Source organism: Mustela nivalis (genome assembly GCF_964662115.1).
Source record: "Mustela nivalis genome assembly, chromosome: 1".
Taxonomy (NCBI): domain Eukaryota; kingdom Metazoa; phylum Chordata; class Mammalia; order Carnivora; family Mustelidae; genus Mustela; species Mustela nivalis.
Window position 1 is genome coordinate 32,491,667 of NC_139020.1, and position 27,988 is coordinate 32,519,654.

A 27,988-nucleotide genomic window follows, 5' to 3' on the forward strand; every position below is an offset into this window, starting at 1 on the left:
AAGATTCCCAAGTGGCTTGGGTACAGTCAAAGAACTTAAAGTTCAAATGCTAGCTCGAACACAACTAAGTTTGTAGTGTAATTCTTTAGTAGTAGTCTAATTCTTTTTGTAATAAAGCAAGAGTGAATTCAAATTCTAATACTTTCTCCATGATGCTAAGTATATGGTTAAAGCTTTGACTGGTGGCCAGATGGCTGTATTTTATGATAATATTTTCTGTAATTAATGGTATTTTAAATAATGATGTTCAATTAGTATGAAATAATCGCATGAGTGTTAAGAAAGTGTTTCTTCAATCTGTTAATATTCTGAAGTAAATTTATTTACTCAAATGATGTACTAGTTTCCTGGGTTTGCTATATCATCAAGTAGCCAAAACTGAATGGTTCAAAGGAATTGATATCTGTTCCAAGCCTCTCTTCTAGTTTCTGGTTTTTGTTTGTTTGTCTGTTTGTTTGTTTGTTTTTAAGATTTTATTTATTTATTTGACACAGAAAGAAAGCACAAGTAGGCAGAGAATCAGGGAGAGAGAGACGGAAGAAGACTTCCTGCTGAGCAGAGAGCCCAATGGGGGGCTCTCCCAGGACCCTGAGATCATACCTGACCTGAAGGCAGAGGCTTAACCCACTGAACCACCCAGCACCTTAGCTTCTGGTTTTTAACTCGCATCTTTGGCATTCCTTAACTTGTAGTGTGTCTCTCCAGTCTCCACCTTCACTTCCACATAACATTATCCCTGTGTCCTCTTCCCATAGTATTCTCTCGGGACGGGTCTAACTCTGTGTCCAAAACCCCCTCCTCGACTCTCAACCCGCCTGTTTTTATCTGAGCATAGTTGACATACAACATTACTTTCCTTGCAGGTGTATAACTTAGTGATTTGACAAGTTTACATTTTACACTATATTCAACGTGAGTATAGCTACCATCTGTCTCCTTAGATCACTATTATAGTATCATTGACTGTATTCCTTATGCTCTGTTTTTTATTCTGGTAACTTACTCCTTCCATAACTGGAGGTCTGTATCTCTCATTCCCTAACCCATTTTGCCCAACTGCCCACCCTCTCCCCTTTGGCAACCATCAGTTTGTCCTCTGTATTTATGGTTCTAATTCTGCTTTTGTTTATTCATTTTTTTAAAATTTCCCCGTTTTGTAAGGATACCTGTCATATTGGCTTAGGGATCACCCTAATGATTTTATTTTAATTTAATTAAATAGGGTCTTTACAAAGACCCTTAAGTCACTTATAAGGCCACAGAATAAGGTTACATTTTATTATACTGTTGATTAGGATTTCAACATATCTCTTTTGAAGGATATGATTAACCTCATAATGGGTGAATAATGATTATTCAAAACTATGACCATATTTGCAGCTTCAAATTTCAAATAAAAATTAAATTAAATTATCTACTTATTGAGAAGTCATATTTCTATGACATTTTTAACCTCACAAAAGTTATGTTGCATACATTTTTAAAAACAAGTGCTCTTTCAATTCTTGAAAATTTTCTGTCTTGTGTAACTCATATCTTTTTGTGCATTTGATTTTTCTGGTTATGATACACTAATACACAAATAATTTTAAAGCCTAAGAGTTTTACATCTGCCCTGATCTACTTCTAATTTTAAAGGGCTTAACGCTCCAATACCTTTGGATCTAAGAAAAAAGATACACCTCTAATTGGAATCAATGTTTTTTCTTAATTCCCTTTTAATGTTCTATTCTACCAGAGCCTCCTCTTCATCTTCTATAATATCTATATGCATATATTCTGTAGGATATGATTTTTTAATTAAATATGAGGTTTTATAAGACAACGGTGCATAGTTTTGGCTACACTTTAAAATAACTTGGGGAAAAGGAAATATTGAGAAATTTAGCTAAAATTTTTTTAATGAATAATTAGATCTCTATAAGGAAGTAAAAGCTGTAAGTTGGCTGTACTGTTAGTTTCATGTGTCTTTTAAAAAATTTCCAGACAGGTTGTGATACTTTGACATTCGATTTGCTTTGAAATGATTTAATCATTCAATAGGCTTAAGATATCAGAAGGAAAATCAATGCAGTTATATCATTCCAGGAAAAAAAAAAAAACCCACCAAAAAACCTTTTTTAAAAAAAAAACTGCATAATGTATCATAAGAAGAAATAGAGATTTTGTATGAATTATTCAAATAATTTTTTCTGGTAAAAATAGATATTATAGATAGACTCTTATTTAGCATATTTGAATCTTCTTTGTTCCACTTTAGAAATGTCAGAAAGTCTTTCGGATTTTTGATTCTTCTCAGTCCAGCATTCTTTACCGTATTCTCCCCTATCATTTCAAAATGGAATAATAAGATTCCATAAGATTTCTCTGCATGAGATAACCACAAATACTCTGACACATGTTTAAGAAGTTTTTCTCATTGAAACTAGATTGATTTCTTTAAAATACAAATCTAGTAGCATCACTTAAACATTGTGAATGGCTTGGCTTTTTTTTCCCCTGAAAATAAAAATGGTCCCATTATACTGAGCATCCATGTCCATAATTCAGTCTAAGGTTAAGCAAAACAGAAGTTTTGCAGCACCTTTTGGTTTTTTTTTTTTTTTTAGACAATTTTATTTATTTATTTGAGAAAGAGGGAGCATGAGCAGGAGGAGAAGCTGAGGGAGTGGGAGAAACAGACTCCTTGCTAAGCATGGAGCCCAGTGCAGGGTTGGATCTGGGGACTCAGGAGTCATAACTGGAGCTGAAGGCAAAAGCTTAACCAACCGAGCCACCCAGGCACCTCTGCAGTACCTTTTTGATATTTCCTCTCTCTCTCCAGAGTGAACCCTTGGAAGTGCTTTTGTTTTCATGCCCCACAACTTTCATTATTCTCCAACTTCCTGATCCTCCACTACACATCCTTTTCATCCAGAATCAGATGAAAAAAAAAAAATAACAATAATATTGTGATTCTTACATATTGCTGTATTTTCAAAAATGTCCCAAAGGTACTGACATTACTTAGGTCAACATGATTATTTTGTGTGTGTGTGTGTGTGGAATTACACATTCTGGAGCATTTCAGTGATAGAGATTTGTTGGCTTTGTGGGATTTTTTATAAACACAAGTACTTGCCATGTATGCCATCACCTAGTGCCAAATTAAATTTCTTACCTTGAAATTAGTGCAGACAACATTGAAAAATATTTTTTGATATGATGACATATTGAATAACAGTAAAATATTATAGACCAAAATTCTTTTTTTTTTAAGATCTTATTTATTTATTTGACAGAGAGAGAGAGAGATCACAAGTAGGCAGAGAGAGAGGCAGAGAGAGAGGAAGGGAAGCAGAGAGCCTGCCTAGCAGAGAGCCGGATGTGGGGCTCGATTCCACGACCCTGGGATCATGACCTGAGCCGAAGGCAGAGCCTTTAATCCACTGGAGCCACCCAGGTGCCCCTGAGCCAAAATTCTTATATAAAATTCAAATATTCAATGTTAAGAAACATCTGAAAAGTAAATATTAAAAATATTTCTATTAGAGGAATAAACATCTAATTATTTAAAAAATGCCATGGGGGTGAAAGGTGTGACTACAGATACTATGGTATAGTTATTAATACTGCAAATACAGTGTTTATATTGCATATTTGAAAGTTAGAGATTAGATCTTCAAAATTCTCACAAGAAAAAAATTTCCATATATATGTATGGTGATGGATGGTTAACTAGGCTCATTGTGGAGATCATTGCACAATATGCACATTTATTGAATCATTATTGCACACCTGAAACTAATTTAATGGTACATGTTGATTATCTTAATAAAAAATAGTTCCACAGGAAATTAAATCAGATTTTATTTTCTTACTTACATATGTAACATCTTAATTTTATTATGTAAACTTTTTATTTATAATTTTAACTTTTAAAAATTTATTGAGTCTAATCAACCTAATATTCTCAAATTCATTTAAAATTGGATGATCTTATTGATAAGAGAAATTCGAGAGGCAGCGTGGGGGGTTTGGGGGGTAGAGAAGGAAAAAATGAAACAAGATGGGACCAGGAGGGAGAGAAACCACAAGAGACTCTTAATCCCATGAAACAAATAGAGGGTTGCTGAAGGGTGGGGGAGTAGGGATAGGGTGACTTGGTTATGGACATTGGGAAGGGTACATGCTGTGGTGAGTGCCGTGAAATATGTAAGCATGATGATTCACAGACCTGTACCCCTGGGGCAAATAATACATTATATGTTAATAAAAATAATTAATAAAAAATTAGATGATCTTAGTCCAGAGTTAATACGTATAGGTCAACTTAAAGTAACAATCAGGATAAACTAAAGATTTATAAACAAATTTAAGGTTATGATTCATATTCAGAGAACCAGCATAACCATAAGTAGAGCTGACATCCAGTTTTATTTTTATTTTTATTTTTAAAAGTTTATTTATATATTTTTAGAGAGAGGAAGAGAAAGAGAGAGAGAGAGAGCATGAGAAAGAGAGCACAGGGAGGAGGGGCAGAGTGAGAGGGAGAGAAGCAGACTCCCTACTGAATGGGGTGCCTGACATAGAGCTCCATCCAAGGACTGTGAGATCACGACCTGAGCCAAAATCAAGAGTCAGATGCTTTTTGATTGAGCCACCCAGATACCCCTGACATCTAGTTTTAGTATATTTCAGAAAATCCTTCTAAAAAGGCATTAGATGAATGCTTTCTAGTTTGTAACCAAGTAAGAAACAAAATTTCTCAGAAGCATGAAAAAAGATTTTCTGTAAAATCTCTTGATGCTGTACACATCATTCATTTTTATTTTGGTTTTTAATAAACTGAAGAATGGATATACCTCAAAGCAAGTAACTAAGACACAAGGATTCTGGTCTTCACTTTGTCAGGAAGAATCCCTTTTAGTCATTTACCTCATCAAAGAAACAAATGAGGAATTTAAACAGAACATAAATATCTGTTGAGAGATGAGAATTATGGAACATTATAGCTTGTGTAAGGCTGAGTAGTTGGTACATGGGCAGTATGGGTTGATTTCCTGAGGAGCTAAGGCTAGAGGCTAAATAAAGAGATTTGTATACTTAAACAAGGAGTACATCATTTAATTCTTTAGAACAATGGTACTCAAACCTTGCTCCATGTAACAGTAAATAAATTATTATGAAACTCAGATCCTGACTCTTCCACTAGAAATTCTTATTTAGTAAGTCTCAGATAAGGGCAAGGAATGTTTTGTTTTAACAAGCATTCCAAGTGATTCTGATGATAAAGTTTTCTTTGAGAAACACTGTTCCGAGCCATGAGAAGCTAAGAGGTATTTTAAAAATTGGGGGGATGAAAACTGATTGATATACTGACATTTCACATTAGAGAATATACATGGTATCTTTGCATATGCATGTTCTATGTTAATTTTTACTAAAAAAAATCATGGGCTTCCAAATATAGAAGTAATTCTACATAGAGTACACAACTGAGAAAATATACAGAATCCATGTCCATGTATACAAATAAATATTCATTTTCTAAGTGATAGATGACATGTTAGTGACATTAAATATTATAAAAACTTTGTGCTATGGGTATTGAATGTCAAGGCCTCTTTAAAAAATATGAGTTTTTAATAGGGTGCTGTTTTACATAATATCCTCTGTCAAAAACATTTACATTTATAATTGGTATATAAAAGATCATGAAAACTGAAATATTCATAAGGCAAGGAAAAAGTTTTATGAAGAATAAGAAATTGATGGATGCTTCTGTAAAAATGAACTGTCTGCATTAAAAAGTGACAAGTTTTATAACTGTTCATAATGGTGATCTCTTACTGGCTATAAAGCATTTAGCAATATATAAAATTTTGATGATAAAAAGATTCATCATACTTTATTGCATTATAGAAGTTATTATGCTCATTATTATTTTTATTCATGTATTTTTCTGTGTATTTTATTCTAATATAAAAGTAATTGTGTATATTTAAAATATGTATTAAATTAGTAACCTTGAAATTTTCTCCTTTTAACAGAAACTAAATCTCAGAACATGAATTCCTATCATCTTCCCTTAACATTTATTATAGTCATTGCATTTCCTAATATAAAATGTGATATTTGAAAAATCTAACCAGAGTATAAATTTCTACAATATTTTTTAATTTATTTAAGTGTTGAGTTGCTAATTTGGTGGAGATTTATACTATAGTCAATGCTTTTCTTTATTGTGTTTCCAAATTATTTTCAAATATCAATTGATGGTCTCTAAAATATTTGCATATTTATAGACATTATTCAAAGTTGATTGAGGTACTACACCCATTGAATTATTGGCTTTTATTCTTAATCAAGAAAATGGATCTACAATAGAATTTTAAAAAACTGTTTCACAGAAGAAGCTTTTTTGTTGTTTGTTTTTAAGTATGTCGCCAAGGCAATATTTTGAAATGAATGTTAGACCTAGACACTTGAGAAAATATTTCAGTGAGAGCCCCCAAATTTGGTTTTAATATTAAAATTAAAATATTAAAAATAAATAAACTTATTTATTTATAAATATATAGATAAATATGTATATTATATATAATGTGTATATAATATTTATAAAATAAATAAATAAAATATTAAAAATTAAAATATTAAAAGTTAGATCTTAGACGAAGCAAAGTATATAGAATTTTTGCAATGCACCAATAAGGTGGCTGTATAAAGAGTTTAAGCAGAGCTTTCTTCCCTGAACTATGAGACAAAACCAAAAGGAAGAATGGAATTGTTAATGGGAACATTTCCAAAAACTTAAACAAAGAGTATCAAAATCTTCCCTAAATAAATATGGCAATGGGGAAGTCAGCGAGAATATCCAGTAGTAGAAACTTCAGAGTAGATAAAACCACTGTCTTACTTCTCAGTGTGGAATAGCAGACCTCACAGGAAACCTCACTTCAGGATGGCACTTGACTGGTGGTGACAGCAGCTAAGAGTTCCTAAAACCAGTCCAAAGTGTGAAAGGTCAAAAAAGACGGCAGATCAGAGGGGACCCTAAAGCTCTTATCAAGGAGGACTTAGCACATGTTTTCTTCTTGATCGGTGTACGAAACTTTTGGTACAAGGATATAATAGTGAACATCAGTGAGAAGTGAAATGAAAAAGTATACTGCGCTGGAGGCCAGTGATGTCTCCTCATGTATGAAAGCACACATATTTCTCATTTAAATTGCTTTGAGTTTGGGAAATACAATCTTATTAGAATCCTAAATATAAATATTTTTATTTCTGAGGCCACAAAAAATTCTTCAAAAAATTGCTTCTACACAGATGTTAAAAGTAGGTATGACATCCCTGGAAATGCAAAAGTTATCTAAATTGTTACCCTGTAAGCTGCTTGATTCCCACTGTTTCACGTTTTCATGTTTAGAATTTAGTAGTGTGTTTTTTCATACCTGGTTGGAATGTTTTCAGAAGAGATTTAACAGACTTATTTATGAATTGTTGCTCTCTTAAGTGAATATTATGCATAGCAACTATATTAAGTCTGTAGATTCATTATACATGTTTTATTATACTTTAACATACAAAAGAGAAATCTATAATTCTGGCCACATCCTTTGGGCTCAGTTTAAACAAGTACATTATATAAAGTGACATAGTTAATGCATTGCTTTTACCCGGTCCTCCAATTTTTTAATGTGTAAATAATATTATGTCTTTCTCTTCCTTAAACCTCTCCCATGGATTCCAACTGTGATTAGAATATTAATAAAGTCCTTTCAGGTAGTATGCATGCAATTATACCACCTAGTCCTGGTCTAGCTTTTGACTGCAATTCATGCCATCCTTCTCCCTGCTCACAAGCTCCGGACATCTTGAACTATTTATTTTGTGAGGTTATATCAAGTCTTTTCCAACATCAATGACTTGGCAGTTGCTGTTTACTCTTAGATCTCCAAATGTTTGATTCCTTCTTGTAATTAGGGTCTTATCTGACATATTATCTCAGGGAAGAGGAATTTTCCTGAATATATTACAGAAGTAGCCTCCTCCATATACATCCCCACACCACAGGCATACAGCTGTACTGTTTTCAGTCTTTTCACTATCTACTGGAACCTTTTATTGGACTTCTTAATCTGAGATTTTAAAATATCATAATAAACATCAAAGGTTAATTATTAAATAATAATTATATAATGGCTAATATTATTACAGGAAGGGGAATATTATTTGTCTATTCATATATGTGTTTTATTCATTTTTGTTTAGGGGATAATTAAATGAGCTTTATAAATGAAAGAAACTGTAACCAGTAACCACAGGATATGTGGGTGACTATGCATAGTTCCAAGTTACTAGAGCATACATTACAAAACAGTGGGTATAGAGATCTAAGTTTGGAGAGTTACAGAGGTCCTCGGATGTTTTGTTAAAACATTTGACTCTGACAGAGAAGCAATGAAAATTCTAATCCCTGAAGTGACACCATTAAATGTTTAACTAGGGAAAACATATCTTGGGTACAATAAAATAAAATATTTGAGAGGATGTTGTCATGTTATTCATTTTCATTCATTCATTCATTCACTCATGCATCAGTTATTAGTTGAGCACTGTTTCAGACACCAGCGGGGGGATACAATGGTGAACAAACAAAATTCTTATCCTTATGGGGCTTATATTCCAAGGGGAGACACAGAAAATAAACAGGTGAACAAAAAATAAAAATGAAAATATGAAATTCTGAAAAGTGTAAATGCTTAAACAAAGCCAAGGAGATGCAATACAGTGGTATTGTTATTTCAGGAAATGTCTTTTAGTAGGAAACTTTTGAATAAAAGTAAATTTATTTATTTATTTATTTTTAGATTTTTTTTTTTATTAAAGATTTTATTTATTTGACAGACAGAGACCACAAGTAGGCAGAGAGGCAGGCAGATGGAGAGTGAGAGAAGGAAGCAGGCTCCCTGCTGAGCAGAGAGCCCAACGTGGGACTCGATCCCAGGACCCCGAGATCACAACCCGAGCCGAAGGCAGCGGCCCAACCCAATTTATTGTGGGAGACAGATATGACACAATACATGAAGATATATAAATATATCACATTTCTCAAATACAATGATCTTAGGACTGTATATTCTTAAAATTATTGAGGATCTTGAGGAACTTTTATCTGAGTCATATCTTTGTCTATATCCATATCTGTATTTATAGCCACCTCTACATCTAAATCTATATCTGTATCTCTATCTTTATACCCATATAGCAATATCATCTCTCTATAAGTTATCTTGTTAGGAGTTAAAATTAATATTATAAAATAATTATTAATTTCTTTTAAAATAACAGTAGCAATCCATAACATGTTAATATAAAATATATTTATAAAAAGTAACTGTGTTTTCCAAAACCAAAAAAATATAAAAAGAGTTTTATACAGTTTTACAATTTTCTTTAGCTTCAGGCTAAATAGAATCTATCCGGGTTCTCACATTTTTTCCGTAATCAATGTATTACTATGTGTTGTTTATATTGAAGTATATGAGGAAAATATGGCCTCGTGCAGATACGTAATTCGAAACTAAAGAGTATTTTAATAATCTTTTCAGATAGATATGAATATTCTTTGTTGATACTATACCAAAACTCAACAAGCAGTTGTTTATTATGTTAATTTCAATGTGGAATTTGAAATCACAGCTATGAATTTCTCATGCTGTATTCTAATAATATCCATTGATGTATCTTGTACTTTGAATGGGTATGTTATCTATATATGACTTTATAACATCATGTGTTGGTCATTTGGAAAATACTGATTCATTGAGCTATAATGTTGGTACCTTCTGTTATAAAATAACAAGTAAAATTGTATTTGTTATTATCACCACCAATCTCATAGAAAAAGTCTTTAAATCTTTATAAATGTTACATCCTATTATTGGATTGGTCTCTTTATCTTGCATAGCATGCTACTTTGTCTATTATTACAGGCTCCCCCACTGCCCTGTGTCCATTTTGCCTGATATGAGTATAAATACTCTACCTTTTTAAAAATTCTGATTGCCATTTGCATGAAATATTTTTTTTTCATATCTACACTTTCAGTCTGTCTGTCCTTATATCTAAAGTGTGTATTTTATAAGCAATATACAGATGGATCTTTTTTTTTTTTTATCCATTAGCCACTCTTCTTTTTCTTTCTTTCTTTTTTTTTTCCTTGCCACTCCGTCTTTTGATTGGGGTCTTTATTTTATGTATCCAAATAGGAGTACCTAAGTACATAAGCAATATTAACAAACCTAAAGGAAAAAAATAGTACATAAGCAATATTAACAAACCTAAAGGAAAAAAATAGACAGCAATACAGTAATAGAAGGGGACTTTAATACCCCCACTTGCATCAATGTATAGATAGTGCACACAGAAAATTGATAAGGAAACATCAGTCTTAAAGGATATATTAGACTAGATGGGCTTAATAACTATTTAATGGAACATGGATTTTAATAGATATATAATGGAACATTATATCCCAAAACAACAAAGTGCAAACTTTTTTCAAGTGCCCACAGAACATTATCTAAGATGGATCTGTTAGATAGGCCATAAAACAATTATTAGTAAATTTAAGAGTACTGAAATCATATCAAGCATCTTTTCTGCCCATCACAGTTGAAACCAGAAATTAATTGCATATATGAAACTGGAAAATTTACAAAGATGTGGAAATTAACCAATTTGCGGCTGAACAAGCAGTGGGTCAAAGAAGAAATCAAAAGAGAAAACAAAAAATAGTTTCAGACAAATAAAATAGGAATGTAACATACTAAAATTTATGGGATGCAGCAAAAGCAGTTCTAAGAGAGATAAATGCCTACCTCAAGAACATTCTCAAATAAACAGTCTAACTTTACACTGTAAGGAACTAGAAAAAGAAGAGCAAATGAAGCTCAAAGTTAGTAGAAGGAAGAAAACAAAAATTAAATCAGAAATAAATAAGAGATTAAAAAGACAATGAGAAAGATCAATGAAATTAAGAGTTGGTTCTTTGAAAAGATAAACAGAATTAATAGACTTTTAACTAGACTCATTAAGGAAAAAAGAGAAATCAAGTGAGTAAAATCACAAATATAAGAGGAGATGTTACAACTGATGCCCCAGAAATACAAAAGATCATAAGGGACCACTATGAACAATTATAGACCAACAAATTGTACAACCTAGAAGAAATGGATAAATTCCTAGAAATGTACAATGTGCCAAGATTAAATCATGATGAAAGAGAATCTGAAAAAAGTAACTATTATTAAGGAGATGGAATCAGTAATCAAAAACCTCCTGACAAATGAAAGTCCAGAACCAGTTGATTCTAAACCTTCTAAACCTTCTAAATCTTCTAAATGTTCAAGGAAAAGTTAATATCAATCCTTCTCAAACTCTTCTAAAAAATAAGGGATGGAGAGCTCTTCCAAATACATTTTACAAAACTGGTACTAACCTAATACCAAAATCATATAAGGGTATCTAGAAAAAAATTATAGTCCAGTATCCCTAATGAACATTGATGCAAAATTCCACACCAAAGTATTAGAAAAACAAATTAAAAAAAAAAATACATGATAAGGATCATACACCATGATCAAGTGTGATTTAGTGCAGGGTTTCTGGGATGATTCAATATCCACTAATCAATCAACATGATACATCACATTAACCAAATGAAGAATAAAAAATCCTACAGCCTTTCTAAATCTCAATAGATGCGGAAGAAACTTCAAAGTTCAGCATACATTATGATAAAAACTCTCAACACGTGGGTAGAAAGGGAACGTACCTCAACATAATAAAAGCCATATGGCAAGCCCTCAGCTAACATCATACCTAATAATGGGAGGCTAAAAGCTTTTCCTCGAAGATCAGGAGCAAGACCAGTATGTCCACTCTCACTACTATTATTCAACATAGAATTGGAAGTCCACCACACCAATTAAGTAAGAAAAATAAATAAAAGATATCTAAATTGAAAAGGAAGAAATAAAACTGTCGCTATTTACAGATGGCATTATATTATATATAGAAAACCCATTAAAACTGTTAGAACTAATAAACTGTTAGAACTAATAAACAAAAGTTGAAGGATACAAAATCAATACACAAAAATCTATTGTGTTTCTTTACAATAATAAAAGAAAGAGAATTTAAGAAAGCAATCCTGTTGGGGAGCCTGTTGTAGCTCAGTCAGACTGGTGGCTGACTTTTGATTCTGGCTCAGGTCATGAGCTCAGGGTCCTAGGATCAAGCCCCATGTTGAGCTCCCCCACTCAGCAGGGAATCTGCTTGAGTATTCTTTTCTCCCTCTCTATTCTACCCTGCTCCCCTCTTTCCTTCTCTTTCTCTAGAATAAATAAATGTCTTTAAAAAACAATCCTGTTCACAATCACATCAAAAATAATAAATAAATTTAAGCAAAGAGATGAAAAACTTGTATATTGAAAACTATAAGACATTAATGAAAGAAATTGAAGACCACACAAATAAATTGAAGGATATTCCATGCTTATGGATTGGAAGAATTTTTTTTTTATGATTTTATTTATTTATTTTTGTGAGAGAGAAAGAGCACAAGCATGGAGGAGGGGCAGAGGGAGAAGCAGACTCCATGCTGAGCAGGAAGCCTGAGGTGGGACTTGATCCCATGACCCTGGATTCATGACCTCAGCCAAAGGCAGACATTTAACCAACTGAGCCACCCAGGTACCCTGAAACAATTAGTATTTTTAAAATGTCTTACTGCCCAAAGCAATCTGCAGATTTAATTCAATCCCTACCAAAAGTTCAATGATTTTTTTTTTTTTTTTTTCACAGAAATAGAGCAAATAATCCTAAAATTTGCTTGGAACCACAGAAGACCCTGAATAACCAAAACAAACTTGGGAAAGAAGAGCAAAGCTGGAGACATTAGGCTCCCTGATTTCACATTATATTAAAAGTTATAGTAATTAAAACAGTGTGGTATTGACATAAAAACGACATATAGATCAAAGGAAAAAAATGGAGATCACAGAAATAAATCCACCCATACCTGGTCAACTAACTTACGATGAAAGAGCAAAGAATACATAATGAGAAAAGGATAGTCTTTTTTAATTAATCATGTCAGGAAGTTGGACAGCCACATGCCAAAGAATGAAACTGGACCACTAGCTTACATAGTATACAAAGATTAACTCAAAATAGATTAAATACTTGAATGTAAGACCTGAAATTATAAAATTCCTAGAAGAAAAATAGGCAGTAAACTCCTTGACATGGGTCTTGGAGTATAAGAATAAGTAAATGAGACTACATTAAACTAAAAAGCATCTTGAGATGGACCTCAAGAGCATTATGCAAAGAAAACCATCAACAAAATGAAAAGGCAAACTACTGAAGGGGAAAAAGAATTTGTAAATTATACATCTGATAAGGGACCAGTATACAAAATATATAAAGTACGTACACAACTCAATGGCAAAAAAAAAAATCCAATTTTTAAAAAAATGGGCAGAAGATACTAATAGGCATTTCTCCCATGAAGTCATACAGATAGCTAGCAAGTCCATGAAAAGATGGTCTACATCTACTTGTCAGAAAAATGCAAATCAAAATCACAAGGAGATATCACCTTTTACCTCTTAGAATAGCTCTTCAAAAAGGCAAAAATAACAAATGTTAGTGAGGCCTTGGAGGAAAGGGAATCTTTGTGCACTGTTGATGGGAATGTAAGTTGGTGCAACTACTATCAGTAAACAGTGTGGGTGTTCTTCAAAAAGTTAAAAATGAAACTACCATATAATCCAGCATTCCATTTCTGTGTATTTATTCAAAGAAAGTAAAAATTCTAATATGAAAAACTATATGCATCTCCATGTCCATTGAAACATTATTTATAATAGCCAATATGGAAATAATCTAAGTATCCATCATTGGATAAATGGATAAAGAAATTGCAGTATATGTATACAGTGGAATATTATTCAGCTATAAAGAATAAGATCTTGCCTTTTAGGACAACATGGGTGGACCTCAAGAGCATTATGCTAAGTGAAATCTAAAGAAAAAAACAACAGCACCCCCATAACCAAGTTCATAGATACAGAGAACAGATTGCTGTTGTGAGAGGTAGGGAGTGGAAGGTAAAAGAAATGGGTAATTATATATATTATTTTAAATTGAATTAAATTGAATAAAATGTCAAATAAAATAATAAAATGTTAAAAAGAGAAAAGAAAAAAGTCTTTAAATGAGAAATTCTTAATATCATGGTGGTCAAGACAAAATCTCCAAAATTCCAAATGCTTGGAATCAATACTGCTGGGTTTTAATTTGAAGCAGTAGGTGGATTCACTCCTTTCATTTTTGACAAAGTAGCTGTCAAGTCCCAATGTACATGGTTTAACAGCAATTCATGAAATAAAACAGTGTTTCATTAAAAAAAAAAAAAAAAAAGCAGCTAGTTCAGCTCACAACTCATTTACCCAAGTTATTTTCCTTGAGAGAAACTTTGTATTTTAGTATACCTCAGAAATAATTCCTGTATGCTTTTTCCTATTTTATCACACAGAATATTTAAAAAGGTGCTTACTCAAGAATCAATATTTAGGGACACCTGGGTGGCTCCATCGGTAAAGCATCTGCCTCCAGCTCAGGTCATGATTCCAGGGTCCTGGGATGGTGGTCTCTATCTGGCTCTCTGTTCACCAGGGAGTCTGCTTCTCCCTCTCCTTCTGCTTCCTGCTCCCCCTGCTTCTGCTCTCTCCCTCTTTCTCTCTGACAAATAAATAAGCAAAATCTTTAAAAAACAAAAAAAAAAGAGTCAATATTTAAAAAATTTTATTGGGCCACCTGGGTGGCTCAGTCATTAAGCATCTGCCTCTGGCTCAGGCCATGATCCCAGGATCCTGGGATCAAGTCCTGCATCAGACTCCCTGCATGGCTAGAAGCCTTCTTCTCCCTCTCCCACTCCCCCTGCTTGTGTTCCCTCTCTTGCAGTCTCTCTCACTGTCAAAAAATAAATAAAATCTTTTAAAAAACAAACGAACAAATGATAAATAAATAAATAAATCTACTGCTTCATCAAGAATATTTTTTAAGTCAAACTGAAATTTTATTTGTCAGCTATGTGAGTGTTAGTGAAGAATTCAATGACTTTTCAAAGTTGCTGCTTTGATTCCACAAGTGCCTATTCTTTTACTTCCATCAAGACCCATGTCAACATGACAAAAAGGGCAAAGACATCATAATATTGTTAGGAATATAGTTTTCAACTAACAGATTCCCGGTTGCCTAAGAATTCACATAGTTCTTGAGCATCACTGACTTACATTCTGTATTGGACTGTGCAAGAGGGCTGAGTCTATATAACCCAGTCTTTACAAAAAGGCTTTAATATTACATTTGACATATAGAAAAGACATCCTGAAATTAGAACAGAAGAGCAGACAAGAGCTTATGGAAGACTTACACCAGCTATAAATTTGGCCATCCTGCTATCATAGGCAGTTTCACTTCATTACATGATAAGCGCCCTAAAATCTCTGGGTATGGTGAGCATTTTGGCTGATACTTGTTTTCAAATGCCTGCATAACACATGCAATGTAGGATATCTAGTGAGAGTAGCTGTAATACAGTGTAGATATATATGTACAAGAGTCTCCTATTCCTGGCAGTTTATTTTGGGAGAACCCTGGAAAGGTCATTCTTACATCTAGTGATCCAGCCAATACACAGAGACAATTTTAATACTTGTCACCTAATCTCATTCTTCAGGTTCTTTCACCACTTCTGGGGCAGGGGTGGGCACGAATCAGATCCCTTCCTGGGAGACTTTAGGAGTCATCGAAGTGGCCACATAAAACTTTATAGGTGCCTGGAATAATTCTAACGTATTCCATCAAGTACAACAAATTGACAATCTACATTGTTTGCACAAATTCCCTATAAAACAATTTCTGGAACATTTTCTGTATCCAAAATGAAATGCCCTCTGCAGTTTACTAATAGGTGCCTCTACGTTATGTAGCTATCAATAACCTCCTATCGTTTCCATGCACATCAATACTGGGTTAGTAACAGACAGAAAACAAAATTGAAAGGCAGTAGTCATATCCACAGAACTTCTGTGAATGAGCCAGTTCTGTTTTCAATACTTGTCACATTTTTTCTCTACCCACAGCTAGATGTTTAGCTAAAAAAGTACTTGAGAGAGGCTCTGCAATCACAAAGAAAGTCCTGCCTCAAACTTCCTTGATCAATTTAACATCTCCTGCCAGTGTCCACACTGATCATAGTTTTGTCGCAGTAGGTTTAGCATGGAAACTTGAAATGTGGCTGAAATAGAGGTGAAATTTCATCAAACTACCTAGTTCAAATTCATTAAAATCCATGACCTGAGACATGTTACTTAAACTCTCTGTGCTTACTTTCCCCAGGAAGATAGTAACTGTATCTACTTCATAACGTGGTTTTTCAGATTAATTCTATCTGAGGAGGATACAGAACAGTGTCTGTCCTTAGTAACTGCTTAAAAATATTATTTTGTCATTATTATCATTTATGCTAGTTTATATGTTCAATCATCTCTCATTTAAATTAACAAGGGTATTTGTAGCATGCCTACATTTATACCTTAATTTTATTTTTAAATTCATAATGTTTAATTATCTACCTATGATATATTAGTCACAGGGTTATTTTCTTTCTAATTTAGCTTCTAGATGTTTGCCTTTGGCTGCAGAGCCAGGGGCAAAAATCATTTGACTGCAGTTTCGGTAATCCACAGTACAGAACTAAAAGCATCCTTCTCAAAGAATGGTAGAGGATAAAAAAATAGAGTGCAGCCCAAAATTATGAATCTCCTTCCAAGACTATCATTGGCTAGAGAGATTGCTTTTTGGTTAATAATTAACTCAAGCTTTGGAAGTGCATTGTTTAATCTGTTTTACAAAAGAATACAAGACAAAGCCAAACCAAATAAAACCCTACAACCATTCTTTGTATATATCAAATTAAGGCTGTGAAATAAGAGTAATTGCTGGGTTCGTTATTTTTTTAAAAATATGCAATTATAATTGAATAAGGTTGAAATAAGATTGTAATAAAACACTGGTAATTTTTGGAGTTTAAAGATAAAGGCTATCATCTCCCCTGTGTGTTGGACAGACATGTGTTTTTGGCAAACACCTTGAATTTTTGCCCGGACCCTATTACAGCCATGCTTATCTACATTTCATACAGAGAAATAGAGAAGAAAGCAAAATCCCAGTCTGCTGAGGCAGGAATAAATGCATTGTGCATCTGATATAGTTCATTCATTCCACTGAAAAAAATACTGGCAGCACACCAATTTGCAGTGAAAGAAGATTTCTTTTCAGCGTGAAATTAATTTCTATTAATATTGCAAACTTCACTAGCAGACAGTCTTTTGTTAAGATGAATTGCAAAACAAAATAAAACAAAGCAAAAAAGAAGAAAAGTGATATGAGAGAATGGAGGAAATTTATCTTAACAAAACAATATATATCCTCTAGCAGCTTGTTTTCATAGTGACTGTTATCTGTGGGTGAGGTAATTTACGCTACTTTGATGGGCTTGGGAAAGGAAAAATGGAATATTTAAGACATTTCAAAAAAACAGATTTATAGGTGAAAAGATTTGGGAATGTACTTAAAGTATATATACTGTCATATATATACACAGATAGATAAAACATATGTATATATATTTTTTCTTATTTATTATATATTTTAACTGAATATTGATCATTCTACTATAATGGGATTTCTGGAGAAAGTAACTTAATTTTATTAATGATCATAGACTGATGACTGTGAAAAAGAATGAAATTATTTCAAGTAGTAAGAAACAGGAGAATATTTCTTGCTAATGATAACAGTTTTTAAGGAAAATACTTGATTTGTATAATATACTACTAAAAAATGACTTTTCTTACATTATCATTTATCAGGGGAGAATTCTGAGTGTGACAGAGTGCTAAGCATATCTCAAGAAAATGGGAAGCAGAGCTAGGATATGGTAGAATACCTATCATAATAAAATAATGAGCAGATTAAAAAGTCTTTCAGATAGTAACTAAAAGCATACACACACAACACACACCTCCATAAGTATGAGCCAATTAGGTCTCTCTTTATAAAGGTCAGTATCTTAAGGTCTTAGTGATTTTTGTGTGTGTGTGCTTAAATTCATTTTGGTGACAAATTTTTAAAACCATCATTATTAAAATTCCTAAAAATGTATCTTTTATTTCTCCAAAAACATGAACAATGGCTGACTTAATTTATTCATTTGTAGAAAAATATTGCTGGATTAAGAAAACTCTTTGTTAAGAAATCTACATAGTTCCAGATTTCTAAGAGTCATTTCTGTATACTCTAGCTCAATAAGACATATCTACAAAATTCACTTATTAGAATATATAGCCTCTTATTTAAAGGCCATGAAATTTTTATCACCTTTCTTAATAATTTCAAGATGTAAAAATGTAATTTTTTATACATATTTCACAGTGATATAAATGTCTATGGTTTATCTGACAAAAGAGAGTTGTCAGAATATTTCTACGTGAGTCAATTCCTTTCCCATATTCTACTGTTACTCAAATATTAATTATCCAGAGTCAAATAATTCATTCTTTTCTACCTACATTTATTATGTTACTTGCTGCATACTAGCTAGTTTGCTGGGTCCAAGAGAAAACGTGGCTTAAGTCTTATCTATGTCTTTAATACACTCATAGTTTAGAATAAGATTTTAGTACTTTTTCTCTCTGCCTTCTCTGCTACTCTCTCTCTCTCTCTCTTTTTTAAGATCTTATTCATTTTTTTGACAGAGAGAGAGACACAGCAAGAAAGGGAACAGAAGTAGGGGGTAAGGGAGAGGGAGAAGCAGGCTTCCCACTGAGCAGGGGCTACAATGTGGGTCTCCATCCCAGGACCCTGGGATCATGACCTGAGCTGAAGGCAGGTGCTTAACAACTGAGCTTCCCAGGCGCCCCTCTCTGCCACTCTCTTGATTGTCAGTCCTTCCTCTAGAAGACCACAGAAAGATGTTACTTGATGTGTCAGGATATGAAACACCCAAGTTCTGTCAGATGTGCTTTGTAAATTTGGTATTTTTGTAAAATACCAATAAAATACCAATATTTTGTAAAATACTTCTTTTGTAAAAGAAGGTATTTGGAATAATACCTTCTGTTGGCTCATCTCTACTAAATGTTGAAAAAGAGAGATGGGTAAATAGAGGAGAAGGAACTTAACCACAAGAGATAAGAACAATGGCTTCTAGTTCAAAGCAAATGAGAAAACAAAAAGCAACAATAGCAACTACCAATGCTAGGAAAGAAGGGAAAAGATTGCCCTTAACGTTGGAATACACGTGTAGATTTCTCGCAGCAAATGTTTATAGGAGTAATGCCATCTAAGGGTTAAATTATTTAGACTAATTTGAAGAGCTCAGGGTTTGCAAAATGAGAATATTAAAAAAGTTCAGAAATGTCTGTCACTGTACTTACATGCTTACAGATAAAATGAGGATGAAATCACCATTCTTACAAAGTATGTAAGTATGTACTCTTACAAAGAGTAAAGGTAGAAAGCAGAATGAGGACTAAAACAGTTTTTAATTTAAAAATTTTAGGGGCACCTGGGTGGCTCAGTCATTTGGGTGCCTGCCTTTGGCTCAGGTTATGATCCTGGGGTCCTGGGATCCAGCCCTGCTTCCAGGCCCCCGACTCGGTGGGGAGCCTGTTTCTCCCTCTCCCTCTGCTTCTCTCCCTGCTTGCAGGCTCTCTCTCTCAAATAAAGACATAAAGTCTTTTAAGAAAGATTTTAACTTCACATTTCTTTTTCTGTTGAACTGTATTTTGCGATTCAATTTTTATCATTTGTTATTCTCAGTTTACCCCCTAGATTGACAACTAGATTTTTATGTTATCTATTTCCTTAAGAATCTAAATCTGCTTATTACGAAATGGTGATTATAAATAACTAAAAATACTATTTCAAAGGTACTGACTTTGGCATATAGTCTCAAAATCACTTTCCTTAAAAAATGATATGTATTTAATGTTTCTAAATCATATTTTTAAAAGTTCTAAACACTACAATATAGCCAATGAAATTCATTAGTAAAAGGTAGTGCTAATTATTCTCCCTCACACATATTGCTGAAGAGAGAACCAGTTCTACTAGGGAGTTAAGAGGTAGATTAAATAGTATTATGAACAAGGAAACTCTAACAATTTTCAGTGAGACCCATTTACTTACTTTTGGTGATGTTTTAAAAATGTGCTACGTTATAGATAAACCATATAATTTTTTTTTTACAGGGGTGTAGTAGATCCTTCTAGTTTCTTTGCAGGACCAATTTTCTCTTCCAAGGCACTCAGCTAAATAGCATCTTCCGATTTCTTTATCATTTAAATATGGCTTCTTTCCTAGTTCTTATCCAGAGAATGTGAACCACTGTGACGTGTGGCACTTCCCACCCAATATTTTTGAGAAGTACATTTGTTATGCTGTGATCTTTACCCTCTCCCTCTGGCCAGATGGTGGGGAGGCCTTGGTGGCAGCAGAACTGAAGATGAAGTTGCCAGATTCATGGGTGTTTGACTGGAGGAGAGCTGCCCACAAACCAGAACAACTCCCTGAGTGCATGTATGTAAGAGGTGCACTTCCACTCTGCTCCAGTCCATAAACACAGGGTTTCCTGGTGACAAGTGCTAAAATAATTTGAACACACTGAGGCTACAGGCTTATGTTTTCACTATTAGTCTTTTTTGAGAATTCTCTTATTATCAAGAAATCAGTGAAACCAAACCATGGTCTAACTTTAATTCGTGTGTCCAAATGTTTCTCTACTATGTGGTGTTTCAAGCACTTTGTGACTTATGTTAAATATATGAAATGATCTTTTTTTGTAGACCAAATTGGTTGACTATAATAGGCAATTTCATATGGTTTGAACTTATATGTATTTAATGTCATAGAAAGAGTATTTTGATACTAATATAGAAATCAAATATCAAATTTCAGTATCATTTTCTGGATTCTAGAATACAAATAAATACTAATTGTGTTTTCAATAATTTTAATTCCTGTACCCCTACAATAGGAATTCCTTTCCCTTAAAACAATTTGCCATGAGTTTCAATTTCTATCTATCTATCTAGATAGATAGATTGATAACACTATTTAAGAGTACAGAAAGTATGTTTATAAAATCTTGGCTTCTCTCTTTGAGAAATAACATTTCCCGACTTCATAAAAAGTGCCACACTGAGTCAATGATTTCTTCCATTCAATCATAACTCACCCCTGTATACTGCAGTATTAGTAGATTTTTTTCTTATTACAGAAACCTTTCTTTGTTCTTAATGTCCTCTCCCCAACTTTGAACTGGTTTCTAAACAGTTGTAAAGAAAACATGTTCCCTTTCAAATTTACTCTTTGCTTCACTTAATCATGATTTCAGGCCTACATCCTCCAACTTTAATTTCTTCTCTTATTTGGACATGCTACTTCTCCTAAGCCATTCTTTCTTTCACCTACACAAAGTAATAATAGTTATTTAATTAATTTATTTATTTTTAAATTTTTAAATTTTTTTTAAAGATTTTATTTATTTATTTGACAGACAGAGATCAGAAGTAAGAAGAGTGGCAGTCAGAGAGAGAGGAAGAAGCAGGCTCCCCACTGAGCAGAGAACCTGATGTGGGGCTCAATCCCAGGACCCTGGGATCATGACCTGAGCGGAAGGTGGAGGCTTTAACCCACGAGCCACCCAGTTGCCCCAATAATTTTTTTATTTTTTAAATACCTGGATACATTTATTGATTATCACTCCAGCTTCCACATAGATAGTTAAGTAGGTTGAGAGAAGGAAATACCACCTAAGTACAAAAGGCATGGCTAGGGAAGGCTGTAGAGTTCAGTGGTTAAAAGTATAATTAAAGGGCAGAATTCCTGATGTTGGATACAGTTTTTTCTTTTTTCTCTATTTTTACATTTAAACCTTAGCCAGTTCATTTAACCTTTTCAATAGAATAAAAATAATACTAGAATTTAAATGACCTATTTCTGGTGAAACATTTAGAACAGTGTTTTCCAAATAGCAAATGCTTACTAAATGTGAGTTTTTTAAATTGTTATTACACTGATAGATATGTGTTGAGCTGTTAAACGCTATCTGATTGATTTGGAGAATTCTCTGTCTTTCTTCTTAATCCCATTAAGTAAAGCAATATTTGATTCAATTTATCCAAACATAACCTTTAACTTAAATAAAGAAACCTTTTTGCTAAAGATCTTTTTTTTTTTTTAGGATCCAAGTAGATTGAGTCAACAATCAAGGAGCCCTGTATTCTCAGATGAGAAGATGCTGAAACTCCGGTAAAGGAGCTTTGGGTTTGATAGTTTTGTGATCTGAGCCTAACTCTTCTTATTCCATTTCCCCTTGCTAAAGCACGCTCCTCCGCTGTCAGTCACTAACCTGATTCTTAAACCTCCTGACTAATATCTCTCTTCAACACCCCTCCCCCTCTTATCTTTCCAACTTCAATTCACTTTTGTTTACATTACTCTGCCTACAGAGGCATATTTGAATATGTAGTACTCTTATATGTAGTACTCTTTTTATTTACCATTCTGTTTACTCTTCTCTCACCTTTGCAACTTCACCAGAGGTTAGGATGTATTTGTAGACTGACAAAGGACTTAAAAGTCCTCTCTCTCTCTCTCTCTTTTTTTTTTTTAGAAGATAGTCATTGTCATCTCAAGGATTTTTATGTATAAATACTTTGGAACCTAAAAATACATAATATAATATATATTTGAAATATATACATTACGTATATAGTTGTAATAAATAAATCTGGTGCTAACAAATTTCCTTTTCAACCATGTTTAATTTCTACTGTTAAATCTGATTTTTTTTAAACATTGTTAGTGTATGATAGTGATTAATTGTAAGTGTTTGTGGACCCTTTAAAATAATATTTTGGGATGCTTGGATGGCTCAGTCAGTTAAGTCGCTGCTTTCAGTTCAGGTTATGATCCTGGGATTGAGTCCCACATCAGGGCTCCTTGAGCAGATGCTCCTGCTTCTCCCTCTGCCTGCTGCTTACCCTGCTTGTGCTCTCTCTCTCTTACAAATGAATAAATAAAATCTTAAAAAATAATAATATTTGGTATAGACTATACCATTTAAAGCAAACATAATCATCATAGGGCCAAAATAATATTAAATCTTCATGAAGAACAAAAGGAAGGTATAGCTAACCCTTTCATTAACTGGCTAAAAGCTTCTGGGTTAGTTGCTTGAACCAGGACTTAAATCTCAAAATTCCCACTTATTAACCTGTGGCAAGTTTACCTTTAAAATTGGGGATAATACTACCAACCTTTTTTGACCTGCTGTATGGAATGAATGAGAATGAGATGGACTGGTTAAAAAGAATAGCTAGCGTCATCTGTATATTCTAAGAAGAGTGCTATCGTTCATAACCAGCTTTAGGAACACATCAGATTCAATGTAACATTTTGGTTTGTTTTTTATTTCAATTGTCATACTGGCACTAGACTGTTTTCCTTCCCCCATTAGGACAGAGCCCCCTTCTTTTATACTAGGACATCCCACTGTGGCTAGGTCATTATTTAACCATGACCAAAGTTTGAAAATTATTAGCATGTGGGACTTGGACCACCACATTTTGCTTTAGCCATTACAAGTGGTTTGTTGATGCTAATGTATGGCACCCCATGGTGATTCTTTTCCCCCTTTCTCTTTGACTTTCTCTTTTGTAACATTTCACATGTGGAGCTGCAGTGATTAATATTTTATGCAGTTGTTCTTATGTGCAGCATGAGAGTGAGGGTTCCATTCAACTCTCCAGTACCTCTGCTGCCACTGAAAGGTAACTAATAGCTTGTGCTGGGCCTCTTCTGGCTCTGGGAGGTCTCCTGTGAAAAAGAAACAGACAATATCTTGTCACATCATAAATTTATAAGGAGTTAATTAAAGGCTTTCTCTTGCATCTTAAACACATTCAAAGTCCCATATCACAAGGAATGATTCCTGTTTAATTACCAATGGCTTGTAAAAATTTGCTGCTCAAAGTGTATTTTAATGTCAGGCAGATTATGACTACAAATGGAAAACTGTGCCTGGAAAATGTCCGGAGACATTTATACCAAACTATGTGCATATATTTTTCTTTTAATTATTTGTGTGGAGAGACCTATAATTTATTTTTAAAACCTTTGAAACTGTTATCATGAGTATTTATGGTTTTATTTATCACATTGAACTGCAAAACTGAATATTCATTTATGATACTATTTGCATTTTCCCAACTAGTACACTCTATGAACTGCTGTTTTAGACTTTTTTTTTTTTTAAATGAATGAATGTTCAACAATTGCACTGCTAGAGGATTTAGAGGATTGATGGTCAGTTTTTAGAATCTTCCAAGAAATGCTGTAGGAGCAAAGTTTCCAATTCTGATACGGGGCACTGCCAATTATTACATATATTACTGGGGATGGAACAGGGAGTTCAGGGGGGAAAAAATGAGTTTAAAAAAATGGGTTTAGATTAATTTGGAAGAAATCTACCCTGAAGGCTCTTTGATTATTCCTGTTGGATAACCTATTCAAGCTCCTGGATAATGGATAATCCATTTAAGTGCTCTTATCAGAAGCCCTGAAGCTGTTTGTAGTGATCTCAATAGATTACAGCTCTTCAGCTGAATAATAAATAATCAAGATTATAATAGGTAACTATGAGCTATGGTGAAATCATTAGGTAATATAAACACTTTTTTTTCCTAGCATCTGATATTCAGATGTATTTGTTTATTTGAGAAGATCACTATTGGCAGATTCTAATTTACACAGTAGAACAAGAACAAAATATACCCCTGTAGGCATTTTAATTTTATTACTTAAAACACAAAGTTTTAGTAAGGAAGTATAGATATAAAATCTGGAAAAATTCCATTTTCGTTATAAAGGGATTCTTGAAAGATATATACAATTGTTAGGGGTAATAACAGTTTCTTGTTTGTTTTACTTTTATTTTTTAACCCCTTACTCATAATGTAAAACATTTTCCCCCTCCTATTCAGTTAATACTAAGGATAGGAAAGTAAATTTTTCTGTAACTCAGGACCATTTAAGCTGTTACTGAGCAAGATATCTGCCTGTATTTGGAGGTGGCAAACTTAGAACAACTCCAGTTTAAAATGCATTCAATTATATTTATGAATTTCTGTTCTTTCCTAATCTTCTTTGTGGCTCAGGTATAGACATGTGACTTAGGCCTTCAGGAATTCACGACAGACTGTTTTTCAGAAGAAGAAGACGATGTGTGAAAATTTTCTTCTGGGAATTTTGGGAAGGACAACTTCCAGTGATCACAAGTGATCTCCTTGGTCCAGGCATCCAAGGAGATGAGGGCATCCACACTAAGGAACATGATTAGTAGTGACTTAGCTGTAGTGACAACCCGACATTGATCTTGGCTAGGTAAGTTCTGTGCTTAACTCAGTATCACCCAGAGATTTAGTAAGCTACCAAATATTCTTTCATAAAAGGCCTTTTTTTTTTTTTTTAATTGACGGGATTTGGTTCTGTTAATGACCAAGTTAGTATGTATGGAAATGAACATTATATCTAAAAGTAGACATGTTCTGGTGTAACATATTATGAGTTATGTACAATGTCGTCTTCCTTGAAAACATACACTTGGTTAACTAAAATTCTTTTATAATATCTGCATTCCTCCTTGTTTCAGAATGACTCCTTACAAAGCATCTTTGGTAAGGTTTTCATAAATTATACTGCCGTACCTTAGTATGGATTTATTATGACTGCTCAAGAATTAGTTTGATAGAACCCATCTAGAGGTGCCCTGAAAGCAGAAAGAATGGGATGGACAGTGGAATTATTGAGTCAGGGCTAAGGAAGACCCATTTTTACTTTCCTCACAGTTTTACTAAAAAGTTCTTACTCACATCATAAATACTTTTCCAGAATTCCCTTACATATTTTGATAATTATGTTTGTGTTTCTTTTTTATAGCCATTAGACCTCACTCTTATTGATACTGAGTATGTACAAGATGAAATACTGTTTGTTAACATGTCTTAACCATTATACTTTATGACAATCTCCTAAAATATGGATATTACAGTTTGAAAGGAGGGGCACTCAGAGTATTTAGTAACTTGTCAAGGTGCGACAGATGATAAATACTGTAGCCTAGATTCTTATCTGCAGGCTTGTTTGCCTCAAAATTCAGTTTTTGCCACCATATCCTCTCCTGCAACTGAATACATCATGATTTTATCATTCAATTGGTTGCTAAAGGAGTTTTCCAAATCTACTAGTGATAAATTCCTAAATATCTCTGGATTTTGTGTTCCCAAATGACTCCTTAAAAGACCCAATTCACTGAAGTCCTGGCTTAAGTATATAACCATTTATGATACTGTGGAGAAAGTAATCTCATCAAGTAAGCCACAGACTAAATGCAGGGACTACACCTATACAATTACCTCTTCTGCTTGTCTCAGTTGAGCACTTAGTTTAGTTATACAGTATTTCAGAAATAAATTACAATTTAATTCTGTGGCATTTTAATACTTGAAGGAGAATAAACTTCTAATCATATGTATAACTCTAAAATTGCTATTCCAAGCTCTGAGCTGTCTTTTGAATTTTAAATCCAAATTCTTATTGGAAAATTATAGTGGACTTAATGATGAACACTCCAAAGGATGTACCTATGTTCAAAACCCAGAATCTATTAATATAAACTTTTGGAAAAAGAGGTTTTGCTGATGTAATTAAGGATCTAGATATGGCATAGATGTTGGATTATCAAGGTAGACTTTAAATACAAAGACAAGTATCTTCATAAGAGACACACAAAAGAGACACATGGAAGAGAAGATCACAGGATGATGAAGGAAGACACAAAAGTTATGCAACCCACAAGCCGAAGAATGCACAGAGACACCAGAAGTCAGGAGAGACAAAGTTCGATTCTCCCCTAAAGCCTCTGGAGAGTGCACAAATCCGTGAATGACTTGATTTAGGACTTCTGGACTTTTGAAATGTGAGAAAATAAATTTCTGTTGCTTTTAGGTACCAAGATTGTGGTAATCTATTATGGCAACCATGGGAAATGAATAGACATTTAAAAAAATATATATTCTCTCTTTTGATCTCTAATATAATCTCTTTGAATGCAGTTTATCATTCTTTCCTTGACATTTCTTTCTTTACTTTTCTCTTAACCAGAAAGGCTTAAAACTTTGGAGCTATTTTACTCCTCCACTTACTTCTGTCTTGTGTCAATCTTTACTTGCTTCCTTTTACAAGTTTGTTTTTTTTTTTTTTTTTTAAATTCCTATTACTTGCTAGTCATTGTAACAGGAGATAAGGAAACAGTTTTTGAGCAAAACACACAATCTCAGACTGCATAAAATATTGAGTCTCATAAAGTTCTTTAAACAATATATAAATAATAAAAAAACCCTAATACTTTGAATTTAAGGAACTTTCCTTACCCCCAAGATTCCTGATCTTCACCAATATGATATTCATGCCCTGTCTGTTCCATAGGAATCAGGAAATAAGAGTAGACAGAGAAAAGTGGACTTATACGTGAATAAATCCCGAGTGGGAGAGTTCCTTGGAGAACTTGGCGAGCGAAAGGAAAGGAGGGAAAAACACAATTAAATTTGAGAAATTAAGTCTCATTTAATGTGGGACATTTCCCTAAGAGGGAAACTTATAAGATTTCCCAGTACCAATCAAGCAATACATAGCCTGTGTGTATGTGTGTCAAATTGTTTTGGTAGCCAAATTTGACCTAACTGCCCGTGTATACTATGTGCATGGGGGGAGAGGTGTGTGTATGTGTGTGTGT

The 27,988-nt window shown here is 33.5% G+C and overlaps 1 long non-coding RNA gene across 1 annotated transcript in view; it reads left to right on the forward strand.

Annotated features, from left to right (window-relative positions):
* Positions 1–27,223, forward strand: part of LOC309859168 — a 50,051-nt gene extending 22,828 nt beyond the window's left edge. Inside the window, exons 3-4 of the long non-coding RNA XR_014308575.1 lie at positions 22,376–22,443; positions 25,353–27,223. This is a non-coding gene — a long non-coding RNA (uncharacterized lncRNA). The remainder of the gene's footprint in view (positions 1–22,375; positions 22,444–25,352) is intronic.
* Positions 27,224–27,988: the final 765 nt, after the last annotated feature.